Source organism: Epinephelus fuscoguttatus, linkage group LG15 (assembly GCF_011397635.1).
Source record: "Epinephelus fuscoguttatus linkage group LG15, E.fuscoguttatus.final_Chr_v1".
Taxonomy (NCBI): Eukaryota; Metazoa; Chordata; class Actinopteri; order Perciformes; family Serranidae; genus Epinephelus; species Epinephelus fuscoguttatus.
The window spans coordinates 41,355,216-41,377,755 of NC_064766.1; the positions used below are offsets into that span (position 1 = coordinate 41,355,216).

The 22,540-nt window shown below is 43.3% G+C and overlaps 1 protein-coding gene and 1 pseudogene across 13 annotated transcripts in view; both read left to right on the plus strand.

Annotated features, from left to right (window-relative positions):
* Positions 1 to 22,540, plus strand: part of dlg1b (discs large MAGUK scaffold protein 1b) — a 185,264-nt gene that overhangs the window by 58,057 nt on the left and 104,667 nt on the right. The gene's annotated exons all lie outside the window — the stretch shown is intronic.
* On the plus strand, positions 659 to 22,264 carry LOC125902875 (nuclear factor 7, ovary-like; annotated as a pseudogene).

Sequence of the window (22,540 nt, forward strand, 5' to 3'; positions counted from 1 at the left end):
ATCCCAAAAGAAAGTCAAACCCTGTTATATTTTTCTAAACCCAACCACATGTGTGTTGTTGAAGTAAAATAAATATCAGTTGGCGGTGTTGTACCGACGTAGTACTTTTATTTTGAAAGAGACTATGCAAACTGTACATTTCCTGTGAAAACAGAAGTGTATTTTGAAAACAGACAATGCATGTAACAGGCTGAAGTTGACACGGCATCCCAGAACGTCAACAACCAACACACCCAGGGTACCTTGGACGTCATATGTGGACGTGAACGGCACCAACCAGGCAGCGATATCTGACGAGTTGGGGTGAGGATGTGTTGGGTTGTTCGTTGGTCTTGCCTATTCTCGTGAACTTGATATTATTTCTTCAAGTTTAGCACAAACCTCCACTGAAACTCAACAATTAACTCATTTGAATATGGTGGTCAAAGGTCAAGGTCACTATGACCTTTTGTCCGACTCATTCTTGTGAAAGCAAAATCTCAATAAGGCCTTCAAGGGATTTCCTCAAATTTGGCACAAACATTCAACTGGACTCAAGAATGAACTAATTAGGTTTTGGTGGTGAAAGGTCACTGTGACTTCACAAAATGTGTTTATACCTCAGTGCAGGCGTGGCTGAAGACATGTTTGTGTTTTTATAACAAAGCATTTATCAGTTTGGAATGAAACTCAACCTGATGAAGCTCCTCCCATCACCTGCCTCACCTGACAAGAATCAGTTAACAGGTTTTCATTCTGCCTCACTGAGACACACACTGAGAGACGGACGGTAAGATGCATCTTTGGACCAAGACCACCACGTCCACTGACAGAGGAATAGCTGCAGGAGGAACACTGGGAACACTGGAATATCACCACTTAAACCAGCGGCTGACTGCTCACACTGAACCAGAGTTTTACAGCAACAACGACTCAAAGTGAAAGTAACTCTCAGGGAACAGGGAGTGGCTGAGCTGTCTGCCTGCTGTGTTCACAGCGTCACTCAGAGACAAAATGGCTTCCAGATTAGAGGACAGTCTCTGCTGCCCTGTCTGCTGTGACATGTTTAAAGATCCTGTCATCCTGTCATGTAGCCACAGCTTCTGTAAAGACTGTCTGCAGAACTGGTGGAGACAGAAACCAGCACGTGAGTGTCCAGTTTGTAAGAGAAGACACTCAAAGGGCCTCCTACCTCCTGACTTTGCTCTAAAGAACCTGTGTGAGAGTTTCTTACAGGAGAGAGATCAGAAAGCTTCAGAGGCTCTCTGCAGTCTGCACTCTGAGAAACTCAAACTCTTCTGTCTGGACCATCAGCAGCCAGTGTGTGTCATCTGCAGAGATTCAGAAAAACACGCTGACCACAGATTCAGACCCGTCGATGAAGCTGCACGACAACACAAGAAGGAATTTGAGGAAACTCTGGAGCCCTTAAAGGAGAAGTTTAAGGTTTGTGAACAAGTTAAAGTGAAGTGTGAACAAACAGCAGAACACATGAAGGTCCAGGCCCGATGCACAGAGAGGCAGATTAAGGAGCAGTTCAAGAAGCTTCACCAGTTTCTGGAAGAGGAAGAGGAGGCCAGGATGGCTGCACTGAGGGAGGAAGAGGAGCAGAAGAGTCAGATGATGAAGGAGAAGATGGAGGCTCTGAGCAGAGAGATAGCAGCTCTTTCAGACACAGTCAGAGCCACAGAGGACGAGCTGAGAGCTGAAGACGTCTCATTCCTGCTCAACTACAAGGCTGCAGTGGACAGAGTCCAGCAGCGCCCCCTGCTGGATGATCCACAGCTGCTCTCAGGAGCTCTGATAGACGAGGCCAAACACCTGGGCAACCTGACCTTCAACATCTGGAACAAGATGAAGGACGTGGTCTCCTACACTCCTGTGATCCTGGACCCAAACACTGCTGGTCCAGAACTCGTCCTGTCTGAAGATCTGACCAGTGTGAGACGAGGACAGAGGCAGCAGCTTCCTGATAATCCAGAGAGGTTACACTACTGCTCTGTCCTCTGAGGGCTTTAACTCAGGGACTCACAGCTGGGACGTCGAGGTTGGAGACAATACATACTGGGAACTGGGTGTGTTGGCAGAGTCTGTCCAGAGGAAAGGAGACCTGTGGTCTGGATTATGGAGAATATGGTTCTGGTCTGGTGAATACAGAGCAGTCTCCCCACCACATCAAGACACTGCTCTCCCCTTTGAGAGGCAGCTCCAGAGGATCAGAGTCAATCTGGACTGTAACGGAGGAAAACTGTCGTTCTCTGATCCTGATACTAACACACACATACACACCTTCACACACACTTTCACTGAGAGGATGTTTCCATTCATTTACACTGGGGATGATCTCCCACTGAAGGTTTTACCACTGAAGGTCTCTGTGACTGTAGAACAACACAACTAGATGATGATGATGATGATGATCTGTATATTTAAAGATATACAGATCGTGTTTGAGGAACATGTGACTGTATTTTCCTGATTATGTTGTTGGTTTCCTCGGTGATGTGGATGAACTTCGCAGTACAGCAACAGGTAATCTTCATCAGTTTTTTCTTAGAGTGCAAAAATATTTAATTTTGGCCCTGCGTCCACCAAAGCCTTTTTTTTTTCACCAGCTGAAAATGACGTTTGAACTTCATCTTCATCATTTTGTCCTGTTAGACATTTGTGTGAAATTATGTCATATTAAGTGTATATATTCTTGACGTATGGCCAAAAATGTTTTGTGAGGTCAGAGTGACCTTGACCTGAGACCTCCAAAATCTAATCAGTTCATCCTCCTGTTTAAGTGGATGTTTGTGCCAAATTTGAAGGAATTCCCTCAAGGCTTTGCTGAGATATAACTTTTATGAGAATGAGACAGACTAGGTCACAGTGACCCTGTCCTTTGACCTATGACCACCAAAAACTAGTCACTTCATTGTTGAGTCCAAATTAACGCTTGTGCCGAATTTGAAGAAATTCCCTTGAAGCGTTCTTGAAATATCTCATTACAAGTTGGACAGACGTACATACTATGTACAGATAGAGAATTAGAAGGAGCAGGTCACAGTGACCTTGACCTTCGACATATGACCACCAAAATCTAATCAGTTCATTGTTGAGTCTAAGTTAACGTTTGTACCAAATTTGAGGGAATTCCCTCGAGGCCTCTTTGAGATATCGCATTCACGAGAATGAGAAGGACATGAGGCCATAGTGACGTTGGACTTTGACCACCAAATTGTAATCGCTCCATCACTGAGTCAAAGTGGATGTTTGTGCCAAATTTAAAGGAATTGTCTCAAGGCATTTTTGAGATACGGCATTTGCCAGAATGGGATGTGCTGATGGACGGATAACCCTGAAACATGATGCCATCGCCCACTCGGAGGCATTAAAACGCCAAACAGCCAGCTGTTTCCTGGCGTTTGTAACTCCTGTTGTAAAATATTAAAACATAGACTGGCCTCAGAAAAAATGCTTCGGTGGACACGGCCCTTTAGAGTCAAGGATGTTAAATCAACAGACAAATATTATAAACCCACAAAAATGTAAGATTGTGATTGTTCGTGTCAAAGTCAGTCAGCGAGTGTATAAAACAGATTTATTCAGTGAAAGACTTTGACATCACTCCATGTTCCAAAGTGTGGCTGCATTCAGTGACATGATGCAGATAAACTTGGATCAGAAACCTGGTTGTGTTTACTGACTTTATTTATGTCACGTCATTAGAATTCGTAACTAAGGGTGCGACCATCCATGGATTTTGATGTATATATCAGTGTAATGATCAATGACCTAGGGTTGCAGCGGTATAAGACTTTCACGGTACGATAACGGCCTCAGAAAATATAGCGGTTTCACAGTATCACAGAGTTTATATTGTTATCAGTCAGAATGAGCCCTGAAGGAAGGAGAATGGAGGAGATATTTTTGGTTAAACAAATGTTTTATTACTAGAATTGAAACTTGAAATTATTTTGTTACTGGAAGTTTGTGTAAATGTTTCCCCCTTTAGAAAATTCCGAAAATAAAGGGGAGATTGTTTTGTTTTGTTCTTTCAGTATCGTAGATAAGCAGATGTACACAGTATGATAACCGTCAACTTTTATATCATGGTATACCTTGAAACTGGTATATCGCTGCAACCCTACAACGCTCCAGTATCATCGATGCAAAGTAAAACATTGATCTGTATCATCAGCTTTAAGAGATGCTTTTATTTTGAAAGTCTGTGTCACTGTCAAACAGCAGCAGGCAGATGGCGAGCAGTCGAGATAAAGACGATGAGGCTAACATTGTTTACTTGGGAATAAATCACAAATGTGGAAATAGTTTTGACAGTGCAGTTAATGAGATAAAACGCAGCGTACCTGCCTGGACGACATCTCACTCTGCTTAATCATTTTGTGCCCTGTCTCTAAATTTGGAGGTTTTTGTGAGCTCTGCATAAGTTCTTCTATTCCTCAGCAGCAGTTTCTGGCTGGTGAGGTGGACAGTTGATCCGTCGATCCATTCAGAGCTGATCATATCAGATCGATGGTTGAGAGGAACAGCTGTTTGTGAGTGAAAGCAAACTTTTAGGCTGCGTTCACACCTGCCCTGTTTGGTTCGGTTCAGTCTAACTCAGCTGTGTTTGCCCCCTCAGTGCAGATCATTGTGCAGGTGTGAACACACCAAAACAACCAGACCGAGACCTTCTTGAAGAGGTGGTCTCAGTCCGGTTCCAAAGGAACTCTGGTGCGGTTGGTTTGTGGTGAGAAGGTGTTCCGACCTGGATGTGAAGCAACTGCAGTCACATGACACATTGTTTGGGTTAAACATGAGCATGTTACAGTCCTGGAGGATTATTAATGTGCACCTCCTCCTGTACTGCCTTAATATGCACATTCAGCACATCCAATGCATCAAAACATTGTTTTCTAGTTGGAGCCGCGTTTGCCTCGTTTTCAAACTGTATGCTTTGACTAAAATGAACAATGACAGCAATATAGTCCACGATGAGCAGCGCTAAAATCAACCTGCGTAGTTGTCCCTCCATTGTGACATTAGAAAGTGTCACATTTATCTTGCAAGTGTACTCTTCTTCAACGTTTGCTTTACTTCCTGGATTTTTCCCACATGGAAATTCTGACCAATCAAGAGCAGCTTTCTCACACAAGGCATTTGATCTGGTCCTCTTGTAAATGCTGCCGTGAGAACACCAACCAACTCTAGGCAATTATACAACTTTGGAACAACATGAGTCCCTGATTCAGACCAGAGGAGACCGCTCTAGAGGTTCATCCCAACACCTGATCTCACATCCACGTTTCCTTCACTTGCATCTCTTCCTCGTGTCTTAGCTCTGCCCTCGTAAGACACAGGGCAGAGATGCGAGGAGAGAAAGAAAGTAAATATGCCTTTAGAGAAATGAGACGTCAGGGGTGTGTTGGTTGGTAAAAGACTTCCATGAAGGCTGCACTTGTGTATCCTCACATCCCTCTCCTTTGAAAGCCTCCTGTCTCCTCGACTCCTCTGAGTGCATTTAACGAATTGAGGCGACCTTCAAGATTGAGTGTCAGTTGATTACAGGTCAGGTGATCAAGGATAGAGGAGTCGAGGAATCGAGGAGGGATATTGGGATGAACCCTATGTCTGATGTTCACTTTCACCGCGTCTGACATTTTGCTGCTCCGCCTGTGCCCTGAGCGCTCTCCGCCCTCTGAACGTATATATAATCCAACAGCGCTCCTAATAAACGATCCAGCCCCAAAAATAAAAAGTCAGCATGTGGCGGCACGTTATCATGGCGGGCCGCCACTAATAAATCAGTGTGGAGGAAACCCTGGTGAAGGCTGAAGAGCTGCAGATCTGGTCCACAGTGAAACCCGCTGTCAGAGTCACAGCGTTCGTCAATGTTGCGTCGTGCTTCAGTCACACAGTCATAGAAACCTGCTGCCACAGAGACTGATGTGGATAATGTGAACACGGCATTCTTCTTCTTCTGAAATACAGATAAAACATTTGGTAACCAGACGAGCTTTAATCATAGTAATTCAGAGTAGTGACCAAACTGCCCAAACTGTATTTTTAGGGAGAAGGAGGAAAAATATTTTATTACCCACCTATTAATCCCGTTTGAGTACTTAAGTCTAAAACAAGAATTAAACAGTTTATTGATTCTTGTTATTTACACACAGCAGAATTTAAATAGATACAAAACATAATTTGCAAAGAAACATGAAGGAGAATGAAGTAAAAACTTTTAGTAAAAACTAAAAGGTTTGAAAAGTGGTGTCACCCAGCTGGGCATCACAGGAAATAGATACAGCTTTGTCATGTTCTCTATTTGTACGCATCTGTCAGTCATTTCAGACATCATAACAAATAAATAAATAAACAAAGTCATAGTTCAGCTGTGTGTGTGTGTGTGTGTGTGTGTGTGTGTGTGTGTGTGTGTGTGTGTGTGTGTGTGTCTGCAGTGAGGGTGTAACAGTTGTTGTTTACGCAGCAGATGAATCACATGACCATGTTGAGCTGAGTCCGACTGTGACGACAGAAGCTCCGAACAGGAAGTTCAACAATTTACTCGCAACTATCAGAGCAACGCATCAACCTCCTCTGAGTGACGTTGCCGTCTGCCATGTGCAGCGTGTGTGTGTGTGTGTGTGTGTGTGTTGTAAGAGGCTGATGCGCCCTTAAGGAGGACACAAGCCAAGAGGAGCATCCATGCGTGTTTAACACACACACACACACACACACACACACACACACACGCATTACAGAGAGAGTAGGCTGCCAGCAGACTGCAGGGAGGTGAGGAGAACAGAAGGAGAGGTCAGAGAGGAGGAGGAGGAGGAGGAACAGAGAGGATGCTGGGAAGGCGTGGGTGGGGCGCTCTCAGATGAGACAGAAAGGGAAGAAGGAGGAGAGGAGGGAAACTGGCTCTGTGTTCAGCGTACAGTCTGGATGCTAGTGACCTTTGACCTCTGGTGTGATGACATCATCACTGAGCTGGAAGTTAACTTGGCAGGTTTCCAGTGGAAGTTGTGCGTTGTTTTGGTTTCACAGAGAGATGATGTGTGGTGAAAGACGCCAACAGAAGCAGGAAGTCGTACGTGGCTGAGGTGTTTTCAGAGATGTGGAACAAACTGATTTTCTGTTTAATACAGAACCTCCACTGAAAGCATGTTGATTAAACCTCTGTGTACGATTCTGCAAGAGTTTGATGACTGTGTATGATTTATTGATATATTTTAAAGCAAGATATGAATGACCATATAGGGTCAAGTTGTGGTACATGACATGTACCAGTGTTCATCTCTCCGCAAAGCGTTGCCCACTCGCTCACTTTTTAGAGCTGTAGCCTGACGTGCACCTCCCCAGAGATGTAACTCCACAGCGTGGAGTGGAAACAAAGCTTTGATTTACTTTAATTTCACAGATAAGAAACAATAAATTGTGAAGACAATAAAGCCTCCACACACTGTGTGTGATTTATCCTGGCTGAAATATGAGCAGAGGAAATCTCTGCTAGCTGCTAGGCTAATTTATACAATGTAAAATGCCATAGGCTTGTGCTAATAACGTTAGCATGTTGTATTTGTGGGGAAAATGTGTCCAGATAAAGACAAGTGTTTGTCTGTGAATGCTGCGAGTTATAGTGAAGCTGATTTGTGTTTGAAACTGTCTCTATGAAGCCATGTTTAATGTGTGTCTAATGTGTGTTTAATGTGTGTTTAATGTGTTATGAATCAACTAAACTTTGCAGCACTCCACAGAAACTCTGCCAATGACTCGTGTTTTGAGGTGTAACTGTTGTTCAGCTTCATATTTTCAAACAGGGAATAAATCTCTGTCTTTGCATTTTTTTTGATTATTTCTTTTTATAAAACTGCTTGTGACATCTCTAATGTGAACGTGATATCTCAAGAAGGCCGTGAGCAAATTTCTTCAAGTTTAGCACGAACATCCACTCAGACTTAGCGATGAAGTGATAAGATTTTCGTGGTCAAATGTCAGAGGTTAAGGTCATTGTGACCTTGCGCCTGTCACATATTCATGATTGCAATATCTCAAGAACGTCTTGAGGGAATTTCCTCAAATTTGGCACAAATGTCCACTGAGACTTAACGAGGAACTGATTAGATTTTGGTGGTCTAAGGTGAAGGTCACTGTGACCTTGCATCCATCACATTCTTGTGATTGCAATATCTCAAGAACGTCTTGAGGGCATTTCCTCAAATTTGGCACAGACGTCCACTTGGACGTAAGAATGAACTGATTAGATTTTGGTGGTCAAATGTCAGAGGTGAAGGTTATTGAGACCTTGCGTCTGTCTCATTTTTGTGAACGCGTTAGCTCAGGAAGGCAATAAAGGACTTGACTAATTTTTGGCACAAACGTGCCGTTTTGATGTAACGTATGTAGTCTTCTGTGGATCTTGGTCTTTGTGTTTTGTCTCCTTTTCCTTGTAAATTTTGGCCGTCGTCTGTAAACCCGCTGTAGAGTTTTGAGTTGTGGTGATGGTGATGATGGTGATGATGATGGTTTACTCTGCAGGTGTTTTTACAGCAGAGTGGCTTTTAAAGAGGCAGATCCCCCTGCTCTTCCTCCTCTGATCCTCTGTCTCCCCAGGTCTCTCCCTCCCTGTCTCCATTTGTATTCCCACTGATGGAGGATCTCTGTGGTTTCCCTGCATATTAAACTGAGCTGTGGTTTCTGCATCAGCCGGCCGTGTGCCTGCTCTCTGCCACGCTGAATAATGCATCTGTCTTTGTGTTTTACAGAGACGCTGAGAGATGAAAAGGAGGGGACACATAAAGTAATGTAAATTTTGTAACCATGATTGGTTTCCTTTATTGCACTGATCCTTTTATGGAAGCGAAATCAGGGGACAGACATTAGATTTAGAGAATAAATGTTCGATTGAAGCCAGTTTCTGAAGCAGCAGGACCGCGCTGGATCTACTCCCCTCTAGTCTTTAAGCCTGATCATGTTTTTATGATGTGACAGTTCTTTTCTGCTCCCACTTCATAGACTTTTTTTTCTGCCGTGGTGATTCAGTATATTTGCATTCTGTGGTTACCTCCAGCTTTCCCTCATGCACAGGTGACCACACACTGCACTGGACTGGGCAGTCGGAGGAGGAGGTGTTGTTGATGTTGTGGCTTTTAGTCCGCCATTATTGTTGGGTTTAGTCCTCGGAGCCACCTGTCCACATGTCAGAGTGTCTTTGAGCAACACATTCTCAATCCAACCTCGTCACATACTGACGTTTTGGTCATGGACTTACCTTGGGTGCGTTTGTTGTTGACGTTCTGGGACACCGTGTCAAGTTCGCTTCTTTCAAAATACACTTCTGTTTTCACAGGAAATTTAATATTTACATACATTTTCTTTCAAAATAAAAGCGCTGCGTCGGCACAACACTGAATTGACATTTTTCCCCCGTTCAACAACAAACACCCGTGGTTAGGTTTAGGAATAAAGAACAGGGTTTGGCTTGAGACTCTTAGAGGACGCGACCACCGCTCACCCCATCCACCACCCCTCCTCCTGCCCACCACACTCTCAGAATTTCTCTGAATTTTGCCACCTTAACTTTCAGTCTGTCCCCCTGACATCACAGGGCGCCCTGAAACTAAAACGGCAACCAGCTGCGAATCGTGCCGACATTAAAGGGCGGCTATTTTCGTTGGTTTCTGATGCAGCAAGTCACCGCCCAATCGCCAGATTTAGGTGACTTTGGAGTGAGACTGTACTCCTTTGGGCAAAACTTTGCACCCCAGCTATTCAGAATGAGCGTTTATGTGAGAAAATATGTAAATATGATGTGTATTTTGGCACGCTTCTCGTCCTGCAGCGTTGCCAACACATTCACAAAACATACATCAAACCATGCTGAATGATCAGGAAAGGTGTGCTATGACTTTTCTCAGCCAAGTAGTTTTTACAAAATTCGTAAAAAAACAGTGTAAAAATTCCTGTGAAAACAGCAAAAATCTCTCCTCTTTGAGTCCACACCAAATCACCAGACGTTCATGTAGATGATGATCCAAACTTCCAACGGCTCATGAAACTCTGGACTTTATTGGACTAAATCTGCTTTTTGATACCCAGAATGTTTTTCAAGAAATCGCAGTTAACATTTCATGATGTTTTTCAGATGTTTCAGATTTTATAGTGGGTGTCAATGGGAGAGAGCCAGAGTGGTGACATCACCACTAGAGTGGTGACATCATCGCCAGAGTGTGAAGGAGCTGGAAGATCTTCTAAAAAAAAAAAAAATCTGAGCAAATTTTTCGCACTACCACAATTTTCAGTCTATACACTAAATTAATACCTCAAAACGTAGGAAAATTTGTGCTGGTCACAGAAACGTGACAGTGGAATCACACACTCTTACACATTTGACTTCCAAGCGAAGGGAGAGACATTTTTTTTACTCATTGACTCTTATGTAAACTCTCGCTCTTTTCTTGTCGCTCTTCCTCCATCGTTTTGCTACATCCATGTTACAGCTGCGCAGACTATCAACAGCTGAAGTAACATAAGCGCGTTGGGCAACAGAAACAACCATCTATGCGAAACACAGCGCGCTGTATAGTTGCACTGGATTTAACAACGCCTCGAGGCTTTTTAGTAGTTAAATTATTTGAGTTACTCGAGGAATCGCTTCAGCCCTAGTACACAGGCTCCTCAGGTCGGCATGCCATAAATCGTTTGGTCTGATTTAGGATGGAATCAGATTCAGGGACAGGAGTTATGATTGACTATAAAGAACCAGCCGACCTTCAGCTGATGGTCTGTTTGCTGCTGAAGGTCGTACAGAGGCGTCAGTTTAAACTGAGTCTGTTTCAGAAGCAGTTAAAAACTTTTAAATCAGTTCCATGACACATTTGTTAAATCTTGCACTCTCAGCACCAGGAAATACAGAACATGAAAGGACAAAATAAACTTGTCTCCTCCTCCTCTCTGTGTCATGTTGAGGTCAGACCTGATTTCATGTCATCAAAGGTCAAAAATCAGACATGATGGTAACAGCTGTCTCAGACTGCAGGACCCGGACGCTGTCTCTAAGTCTCTATTTGTGTTGCAGACTCTGACACTCTGCTGATTTACTTCTCATCCTGACTTCTCCTTTTCCTCGCCGGCCTGTCGACAGCTTTGTTTTCCTCTCATGAATCCAGCTCTCTTTGTGTTTGTGGCGGTCGTTGTTGGGACAGGAAGTGCTTGACGTTTTGATTGACTTCACTGCTTCCCCACAGAGAGCAGATCACAAAGCTCCGACTTCCTCTCCTCCCCCTCGTCTGCTCCACTAAGAGCTTTTTCATGTGGCAGTTTCCCCTGAAACCTGCAGCCTGATCTGATCTCAGGTCAGTTTGTCAGGTATGATGTGAACACCTGTTCAGCTGCTGGAGGACTGATGCAGAATATCCACAAATATCCTGGTTTCATCTCATTTTCTTTGGGTCCTGGTGACTGAGGCTGAACTGCAGTGTGGGCGGTTCACACTGTTGAATGTGAGGCTTATTTAGATTAGAGCTGAAAGATATACATTTGTATATATATAATATTATATAATATATAAAATTTCACAGGAAATGAAATGTCAGCAATTTAAATATCAGTTATTTTATCCTTCAGACCGAAGTCCCACAAAAGTCAGTTTTAAAGCTTCTCAACTTTGGCACAAACGTCCACTTGTACTCAACGATGAACTGATTAGATTTAGGTGGTCAAAGGTCACTGTGACCTTGTGTTTGTCTCATTCTCTTGAACGCCCTGACAGAATTCTTTTAAATTTGGCACAAATGTTCACTTGGATGTGACAATTAACTGATTAGAATTTGGTGGCCAAAGGAGACTACAACCTTGCGTACGTCTCATTTTTGCAAACAGTTTATCTCAAGAAGACCTGAGGGAATTTTCTCAAGCTTGGCACAAACGTCTACTGTGACTTAAGAACGAACTGATCAGAATTTGATTGTTGAAGGTCAAAGGTCACTGTGACCTTGCATCTGTCTCATTAACATCATATCTCAAAAATGCCTTGAGAGAATTTCTTCAGATTTGGCACAAACGTCCCCTTGGACTGAAGGATAAATGCTAAATCATTGTTTTTGACATGTTTTGACACTACTACGCGGGAGATTTAAAAAGTACCTGTTTGCAGTTAGCAGCTAACTCAAAGAAGAAAAACTGCAGCCAAAAATGTCCGCAAATTCGTAAAAACAGTGAGGTCATGGAGCTCCTTGCCGTCTGAGCAGAGAATGAGATCAGCCGCCATATAACAGATTGTTGCTGACTTGTTACGTTAATAATATTGTTAATAAAGCGCTGGCTGACGTGTACGTTATATTTCACACTGAGGCCGATGCTGTTGTGTTAACTGTACAGCCCGTCACGCCTCTTTTGTTCCCAGAACGCCGGCACACTGGAGTGACATGATGCTGCCTTTGTTTGTTTCTGTGTAAAAAAGCAAAGCTGGCGTAGAGGCGACATCGCAACGACGCTGTAGCACCATCTCTGTGTGAAAGGGCCAAAGTGTTCCCTCTATTTTATCATTTATTCTTATTAATGTTCCTTCAGAGAACCAACTGATTGTCAGAAACCCTTCAGGTGGACTTGTTGTCTTCCCTCATGATGACGATGTTGCTCAGGTCTTTCCTTCTTCATCATCCCTTAAATCACCAAACATTCTGTTTAGAGAGCAGCTGTATAAATGTTAGCTGTAAACAGAGATCCACTCTTTTATTCCACGTCTGAATGAGCCAAACTCTAGAACACCTGATTTAGAGAGCGTTTTTTAAGGTGCATGTAACTGTAATAATGAGTGATTTTTCCTCTCAGGTGTGGCCTGTAAGCACAGGGGATTGTGGGTAGGGAGTGGCACAGAAACACTGCAGATACAATGGCGAAGCTTAGATAACTCTAGTGTACCCACCCCCTCCCCCCCCCTCCACTCCGCTCCCCCGTCACCTCAGGGCGACGCCTCGCCATCTGGGTCGACACAGAGACAAGAAGTCCCTGCCAGGTTGTCTTTAGGGACAGTGATAAACACAAGCAGCCATCTTTAGAGTGAAAGCAGCCGTGTGTTAGTGCTCCAGGTACAGGTGAGACACGAAGTACCTAGAGCTCCATCAGACGTCCAAACACAGCACACAGGATTAAAACACTCACAGGCAGGTCAGTGAACGCAGCGCAGGTTGAACTCTTCTTTTTTTCCCTTCAGCAGCAGTTTGTGGATTTTTTTGTCGCAGGGCAGATAATTTATCAGTCGGTCCGATCAGAGGTCACCTGATCAGATTGGTAGATGAGATACATCTATATATATATGTATATATACACCGACAACCACTGACAACACTCGTCATCTTGTTAGAGTGCAGTGTTCTGTTGGGACATTCATGTGGATGCCACCTGACATGCTCCACCCACCTGAGGATCTTATCTGCACTCTTCTCTTTTAAAGTTCATTTTATAATGATTATTTATGTTTTTATTTTGTATTGTGATTTTAATGCATTTTCTTGTTCCGTAAAGCACTTTGAATTACTTTGTGTACGAATTGTGCTCTACAAATAAACTTGCCTTGCCTTGCCTGAGCACCAGTGCAGACCAGGTACCCCCCCTCATGGCAATAGCACTCCCCAGTAGCTGTGGCCCCCCCGCAGGACAATGAGTCACGCCACACCACAAAAACTGCTCAGGAATGGTCCGAGGAACGTGACAAAGAGATCAAGGCATCAACCTGGCCTCCAAATACCCCAGATCCCAACCTGATCAAACATCTGTGGGACGTGCAGTTACCCCACCTCACAACCCACAGAACCCAAAAGATCTGAAGTGACAGAATTGATTAAAATCCTGATTAAACACTGACGACTAGAGCAGTGCCACACTCATTTTTGATGTGGAGCTGCTGAATTTTTGAGGTTAAAGGTCGCTCATCAGAGTTTCTCATTCCACCAACGTCTCTGACACAAATAACTTGAGTTAAAGGCGCTGTCAGTGGCATTTCTAAACATGAAGAAGTCTTCCATCTTCAGTCCAAGGAGCACCCACCATGGATCAGGGGTACCTCTGAGGTACCAGCATGTCCCTCAGGTCATGCCTGAGCAGTTTCTGTGATGTGGCATGGTGCACTGTCCTGCTGGGGGCCCACTGCCATCGATAAGTGCTGTTGCCATGAGGGGGTTTATTTTGACTGCAACAGTGTTCGGGTGGGTGGAGCACGTCAAGTAGCATCCACATGAATGCCAGGACCCAACGTGTCCCAGCAGATCATTGCACTGTAACAAGATATTCACTGTGATTCACTTAACCCGCCAGCGGTTTTAATGTTTTGGCTGATCGGTGTATATTCCAACAGCGCACTTAATGAACGGTACAGCTCCAAAAATAAAAAATCTAAGCGTGGTGGCAGATGTTTTAATCGTGGCCAACACAGATTTGAATGTGTGGGAAACCCTGAGATGGATGTGGTGCTGCTTTAAAAATATCTGCCAGCGTTACAGACCAGTAAACAAAATACAAAGGTAGTTACACTGGAAGTTGAAATTTGGTCACATTTAAAGACTTTGTGCTTGTGTTGTTATTTCTGATGATTCCTGGAGTTTTTTTTACAGATGTGAAGTTGGTAAATACTTGAGAGAATTTAAGATGAGCAGATTTAGTGTACGAGAGCTGAAAGTATCCTTCAGCTTGTTTTACTCTGCTCTGCTGCAGTGGCAACAAAACATGGAAAAAACAGGAAGGAGGAATATTTTCAGCTCCACTTTGGAAAGGGAAAGTCATGGAAACACCACAGAGGAAGTTTGACCCTGTGTGGTGGTGTGCTGCCCCCTGCTGGATGATTGTGGTGGTGTTTGTCTGAATTGTTTCCATTAGTGGTCTCTGCTGGGTTCACTGGGATTTACACACTGTCTTTAAGTATCTTAGTGCTGCGTCTCCTCGGCTTAAAGCTGGAAAAATCAGCTGTATAACAGTTTGATAATAATCCTATATTTCTGTTTGTCATTTCTTTATTGTTTGATAAACTTCTACCTGTAATGAGGCCCGTGTGGAAACATGGAGATGTTTTGGTCCAGTTTTTACATGGGAAATGAATCGTTTAATAGGAGGTGAGTTAAATTTGAACAAGATCCTGTTTAGGGTTAAACATGACAGCAAGATCCTTTAAAACCCGACATCCTGCAGACGCCTGCAGGAGGTTTAAACTCTGCCTTTTAAAATGAACATATGTCAAAAACTAAAAAATAAACATAGATCAAATAAGTAAAGAAGTGTAAAGAAATGTTATGTTTATGTCTCTAGATTTGTAAATCTTTTGGATCGACATGTTTTGTGGTTTTATTTTGGGGATATGACACTTTGACAATACTCCAAGAAATGACATCCTAATGAGCAAAAATACAAATGTAATGCAGGCCTTTTCCAGGCCTGGAAAAGTCATGGAATTAGTAAAAGTTGTGAAAAGTTTTGGAAAAGTCCTGGAATTTTGTTGTGTAATAAAATTATAACTGTAATTTCCACTGGATAAACGTACAGAATGTAACATAAGGGCAAATAAATTTTCTGTAGCTGTCGATGTAACGCAGCTCTAATATGTGTTGATGTGTGATATCGCTTTGTTTACCGTCACGCGGGGCTGGGCGATGTAACGACTGTGCGATATATCAATGTATTTTCAAGCAAGATATAAATTTAGAAAAAACTTCAATATCGATATAGGGTCAAGTTACGTTACGTGACATATACTCATAATATGAATATTTGTTCATATCTTCCAGCCCTAGGTCACAGTAACCTTTGACCACCAAATCCTATCACTTCACTCGAGTCCATGTGGACGTTTGTGCCAAAGTTAAAGATATTTCCTTTGGGCTTTCTTGAGACACTGCGTTCATGAGAATGGGACAGAGGGACAACATGAAAACATAATGACACCAGTCAGCCTGTAAACACACAGATATGAATATCTGTCCATATCGCCCAGCACTACTGTCACGTATGTTGTGGTGTTTTCTCCCTGGGTTCATATCGCCCTTTCTGTAGCGAGCTGAACTCGTGTTATAGAGTTTGATTCTGACATGTCATCATGGGGCCCTTAAAAGTTGTGGAGAAGTTTGGAAATTTTGTCCATGAAAATGTGAGGGAACCCTGGTTAAAGGCTCGGGTGCTGGTGCTCTCTGTAAGGACGTGTTTCACTCTGTATCTGTTTACTTTAAGTTAAAAAGTCTCATTTAGCAGTTTGGCGACTGATGTGCGAGCAGTTCCAGCTGTCACTGGATTACTGTGACACTGAGGGAAACTTAGAAACATGGTGATTCTCAGGCAGCGTCTGCAGCGTCTTTTATTGGACCTTTATTCTGAAAGGACTACAGACGCAAACAGTTGAAAACACAACAGGATTTTCTGGTGCATCACTCAGCTGACATGTCCAGTGCAGTCCAGCAGGGGGAGCCACCTCTGCAGTGTAAAATAAACAACAATGAACACATGAATTGACTCCAGCAGTTCATACGAGACTTTAATCCAGGACGGTTCCACTGACTAAACTCAGCTTCACCGTCACACAGGAAGAAACCTCAAACCAACACGCACACAGATATAAACACATCTTAAACATATTTTCTGTGTCAGAAAAACAAGACAGTTCTTTACCTGATCCACAGCTGGGGTCATGTCGGGTTCACACAGACGGACAGACAGAAGTCCACAGTGTGAGTCCTGGTTTCGGAGTGTGTGTAGTGAGCGATGTGTAAAAAGCAGCAGGGTAAATTTAGAAGGAGGCCGTCACATCTGAACCTGTCAGCTGCTATCACTGTCACTGCAAACACTCAGTCTGCACTGCTGGACTGCACTCCGCCTCTCTGACTCTGTGTGTGTGTGTGTGTGTGTGTGTGTGTGTGTGTGTTGAATGACGCACGTGTGTGTGTGTGTGTGTGTGTGTGTGTGTGTGTGCAGCCTGACTCAGGCTTTGATAATGAGGCGCTCAAACAGCAGCAAACCCAGACAGAAGCTAATTGGTGCAAACTGTCCAAAATGTAATTCACTTTAATGGGAGCTTCTTCAGAGGTCTGTCGGTCTGTCTGTCGGTCTGTCTGTCAGAAAGTGAATATAATCTGGTCAGTGTGTTTTCTTTAGTGTATAGTCAGCTGAAAATAAGATTCAATATTTGTTCCCTCAGAATGAGACGTTTATATCTACACAGGGAGCAGGTCCTCGTCTATGCAGATTGCTATGTTGCACCACCATGTTTCTACAGTAGCCCAGAATGGACAAACCAAACACTTGCTCTTGATATGGAAATTTGTATTTTCACATCAGCCACTGTAGTTAGAAACCCTGTTGCTTAGTCACAGAAGAAAAAGTGAAGCTCTACTGGGAGCTGCGCCTTGTCAAAACTCATCAAAACCTATATGACTGGGCCGATGGCGCTTGAACCGGCAGCCCTCTGGTTCTCAAGCCAAGTCCCGATGGACTGAACTACTGCCGCCCCCATGATGGCGCTACAGAGACCTTATGAAGTCCCCTCTTTCTGCCGCCTTTCCATTCTTACACAGAACCAAACACAGCAGCGACATCATGTCACTCTAGTGTGTGATTTTTAGACAGCATGCCAGTATCAGGGGAGCAAAAGAGGCGCGACAGCAGGACGTGCAACAGCAGGACATGCAACAGCGGTGGCATCATTTCGCTCTTGTGTGACGTGTAAGGTAGGGCTGCCACTAACGATTATTTTCGTTGTCGACTAATCTGTCGATTATTTCTTCGATTAGTCGACTAATCATTTTATCGAAAAATGTGATAAAATGTTGAAAAATGTTGGTCTGTCTCTCCCAAACCCCAAAATTACGTCATCTAATGTCTTGTTTCGTACTCACTCCAAAGGGTTTTAGTTCACTGTCACGGGAGAGAGTGTGTAAAGCTGCCAATATCTGAACGCAAGAAGCTGCAATAAGAGTATTTTGGGTACTTTTATAGTACTTTTCTATGAAAATGACTCAAACCGATTAGTCGACTACTAAAATAGTCACCCATTATTTTAATAGTCGATTAGTCATCGATTAGTCATCGATTAGTCAACTAATCGTGGCAGCCCTAGTGTAAGGGCTCATTTATTCTCCCTGTACGTACTAAGATAGATGCGTCCGTTTCAAACGTTGTAAACGTCACTGCCCTCATATGTTGTCATAGATACAGCCAGTATTTGCACTAGAGCAAAAGTTTCATACGGCAGATATGGACGGAGACTTTTTTGGACTATATTATTGATTTGTTCTGCTCCGCCATCTTCAAAATATTTTTAAATCTCCTACGGCCGTGGCGATTGAACTACGCTCCTTTATCACCTCCGGTGGTTCTGCTCCAATTCACCTGTACCCGTAAGCTGTCAGAAAACATGCACACGTGGACGCAGAGTAGGAACGGAGGGCTCCGACTGTCTTTGTATCTAACGTTCAGACTAAATGAGCCTTGAGACAAGTGCCACAGCCTCTAGTGTGACATATAACATACGTGTCAGTGGCACTTTATAAACAAAAGCAATCACATCACATGTCAGTAACAACATCATGTAGGGTCCCTGTTATATGGCGGCCGATCTCGTCCTCTGCTGGGAGGGTAAGGAGCTCCTGGACCTCATTGTTTTCACTATTAGCTGCTAACTGCTAACAGTTGCTTTTTAAATCTCCCGCAGTGGGTCGCACACATAACACGTCATCAAAATGTTACACCTGTCCGTCCTGCCGGCTGTCCCTTCCAGACAGAAGTCCATTCGGTGCTGTTACGATCTCCGCCGCTGGCTTAATGGCGAGAAACCGCTGTCCCGCATTCTGTGATCGTACCTTTCATAAAGATCATTCATGTCTGATTAATGTATGTGGTTTGTGTTTTTTCGTCTAAGCTTTGTGTAATTAGATTTGAATCTTTTCTCAGTGTGATTGGTTTGATTTCAACGTGTGGACGTGTCATGTGAGGCTTTAAATGAGCAGCAGCTTGAATCTTTATTATCAGAGTTTCATATTATGAAGAGAACAGCTTCACCATCATGTCACATAACCACACAGAGAGCTTCTCTTTCCTCTTCCTCCTCACTTCTCACATTTTCTCTCATCTCGTCTTCACCCTGAGTGACTAACACACATCGACAGACGGTGGGTGGATGTGTGTGTCTGTGTGTGTGTGTGTGTGTGTGTGTGTGTGTGTGTGAGAGAGAGAGAGAGAGAGAGAGAGAGAAACAGTCCAATTAAAAGCCAGCAGAGAGACCAACAGATAAAAATGATGGCCCAAATTCACTCTGTAGTTTTCTGTCGTCAGTCTCACGAGGACTCTTCTCAGCTTCCTGTCGTCTCCACCCAGGACCAAATCTGTCTCATTATCTCACACACAGAGACACAGTCTGATCAGATAGGCGGTGTTTCCTTTGCTGTCTGTCTCAGAGGGAGGTTGTCCCCCCGTCCACAGTCTGCAGACGGTGTCAGTCCTCTAATGCGGGAGAGGTTCAGACGTAGGGCTGGGGAAATTGATACAGCAAAGTATTGTGATGTTTTGTGTAGCAGTATCTTATCGTTACACACCCGCCAAGTATTGATTTTTTTTATTATGAATTATTATTTTAACAACTACAAATTAAGCTTTAGGTACCCTACCAGAGCAATCAGTTGCCTTTTCGGTTTCTAAGTGAGATGAACAGACTGAATCGTAGGAAAGCTGGTGTCCCTTCAGCTGAACAGTTATTTGAACTCGCATATTTCTGAAAAATTTCAGTCAGGCTTTTGTTCCCAAAACCAGACTGAAACGACACTAGTAAAGGTTGTAAACCATCTTAGAATGAAACTCGCTGAAGGGGAGATCTCAGTTCTTGTCCTTCTTGACTCAAGTGTAGCTTTCAACACCATCAATCACAGCGTCCTTCTAAACCGGCTCCATACCAATCTGAACATTTCAGGCACAGTACTAACCTGGTTCAAGCCTTATCTGACAGGAAGAGACTAAGGCCATGTTTACACGAAAACAGTCTGCTAAAAAGGGAATCGTTTCTCATTTGCATGTTGAAAAAAGTTCAGTGTTCAGATGATATCTTTTTGATATCAATCGCCGTGCACACTGATCCGCAAAAATGACACAAAAACGCTGTAATATACATGCCAGGCCAGTAGGTGGTGGTGTGACTGTAATGAAACAACACAAGCCTGTGCATATGTGCTTCCTTCTACAGAGCAGTGATGTATAAACACACAAAATGGCAGCCGCACAAACGTTTGTCTGGACGGCCATTGTTGTTGTGATGGTCGGTTTCCTCGCACATTCCTAGCGACTGAGTGGTGTTTCCAAAAAATTGCAGTCTGGAACCCGTTTTCAAAACGTTGCGTTTTCAGGCATCCAAAACGCAGCTGTCATGTGAACGATCAGACAAAACGTAACTTAAGTTTACTGTTTTCAGTTGAAATCATTGCCGTATGAACAGGACCTGAGTTGTGTCCCTGGGTGAGTCACTGTCCTCCAAAATTGTGATCAATCGTGGCATCCCCCAGGGGTCCATTCTGGGACCCACTCTTTTTAATCTGTACATGTTGCTGCTGGGAAATATTGTTAGAGAGCATGACATTGATGACATTGATCCAGTCCTATGCTGACGATACTCAGCTGTTTCTCTCATTCTCATCAGATGATAAAAGCCCAACTGAAAAAGTGTCTCGCTGTATCGACTGAATTTATACATAGATGTCCCAAAATTTCCTGCAACTCAACAGAGACAAAACTGAAGTTCTATCATCGGATCAAAAAAAAAGCAATTTCAATTTAACATCATTTACAGAAGCAGGCTGTGAACAGAAATCATGACGTAAAGAACCTTGGTGTTATTTTTGACTGTGACCTGTGTTTTCCCATCTTAGAAGAATTACCCTATTATCTAAAGACGACACGAAAACTTGTTCATGCTTTTATCGCTGCAGACTGGACCACTTTAATGCCTTGTTCTCAGGCCTCACAGAAACCTCCAAAATGCAGCAGCACGTCTGCTCACCAAGACAAAACATGGAGAACACATTACTCTGGTTTTAAAAGCTCGTCATTGCCTCTTGTTCATTTAAAAATTCATTTTAATGTTTTGCTTTTTTTAATCTCTTCATGGTCTGGATCCTGACTATTGATCCGATGTGTTGGTCAAATACATTCCCTCCAGATCCTTAAGATCCTCGACCTCTGGTCTATTGAACGTCGCCCAGAGTAGAACCAAAGGTGCGGTGATGCTGCATTCAGTGTCTCAGGCCCTCGTCTCTGATCAGCCTTCCAAAGGACGGCAGACTCTCTGATTCAGCTTCCAACGAAATCTTAAAACCTCTTTTTAGACCTGCATTTTTGCAGCTTTTATTTAATTAATTGGTATCAAACTAGTTTGTATGTTTGTGTGTGTGTGTGTGTGAGAGAGAGAGAGATCAAATCTTATTTACTCTTTCCTATTCTGTCTTTTATATGTATTTTCTCATTTTATTATGTAAAGCACTTTGAGTTGCACTTGCTGTATGAGCTGTGCAATATGAATTAAGTTATTATTATTATTATTATTAAAACTTGATCTTATTAGATAAAACAGATATAGACAGTTTTTATTTCACAACTCATCCTCACTGTGACCTCATCACATGTCCATGTTTGGTCATGGACTTTCCACGTCCACATACTACGTGCACCCTGGGTGTGTCGGTTGTTGACGTTCTGGGACGCCATGTCAAATTCTCTTTTTTCAAAATACACTTGTGTTTTCACAGGAAATGTACAGTGTCTTTCAAAATAAAAGCATTACATTGATACAACACTGCAGATCAACCTTTTTTTTCAACAACAAAAACATGTGGTTGGCTTTAGAATCTTACAGGACGTCAACACTGCTCTCTAGGGTTAAAGTTGGTGTTTGTTGGACCCATCTACCACGCCTCCTGCTCGCCCCAGTCGGACTTTAGCCGCCTTAACTTTCGCCCTTGTCCTGCCATGTTTCCCCCGACGCTGCAGGGCACTGTTAAACTGTAACGGCAACCGGCCATGTATCATGCCGACATTGAAGGACACCTTTTGCCGTTGGTTTCTGACGTCATAGATTTCAACGACTTCGGAAAGAGACCGGGATGTTTTTTTACCTTGACATTTAACTGACTGAACAAATTTCACGTGTCGCTGTTTTAACGTCGACAGAAAAGGTTTTGTTGTGAAGCTCTTGTAGTGACGTAGTTCAGGGTTCCTCTGATCCTTCTGAAGTCTTAATAAAATCTGAATTCATTCATCTTCTCAGGCTTTCAAACCGAGATTTTACGGCACAGCTGAGACTGGTACGAGACGGTTCGTACAAACTGCTGTGTAACTTAAACAGGAAGTTTTTCCAAACTCAGCATGACGGGAATGACATAGGTGGAATCTCACACATCAAGTGAGAAACACAGATTTATTGAGGAAAGTCCCGCCCACAAAGGTCACCTGAGGCCGAGGACACACAGGAAACACCTGGACTGAAACCTGAGGCCGAGGACGCACGGCAAACACCTGGACTAAAACTTGAGGCCGAGGACGCACGGGAAACCCCTGGACT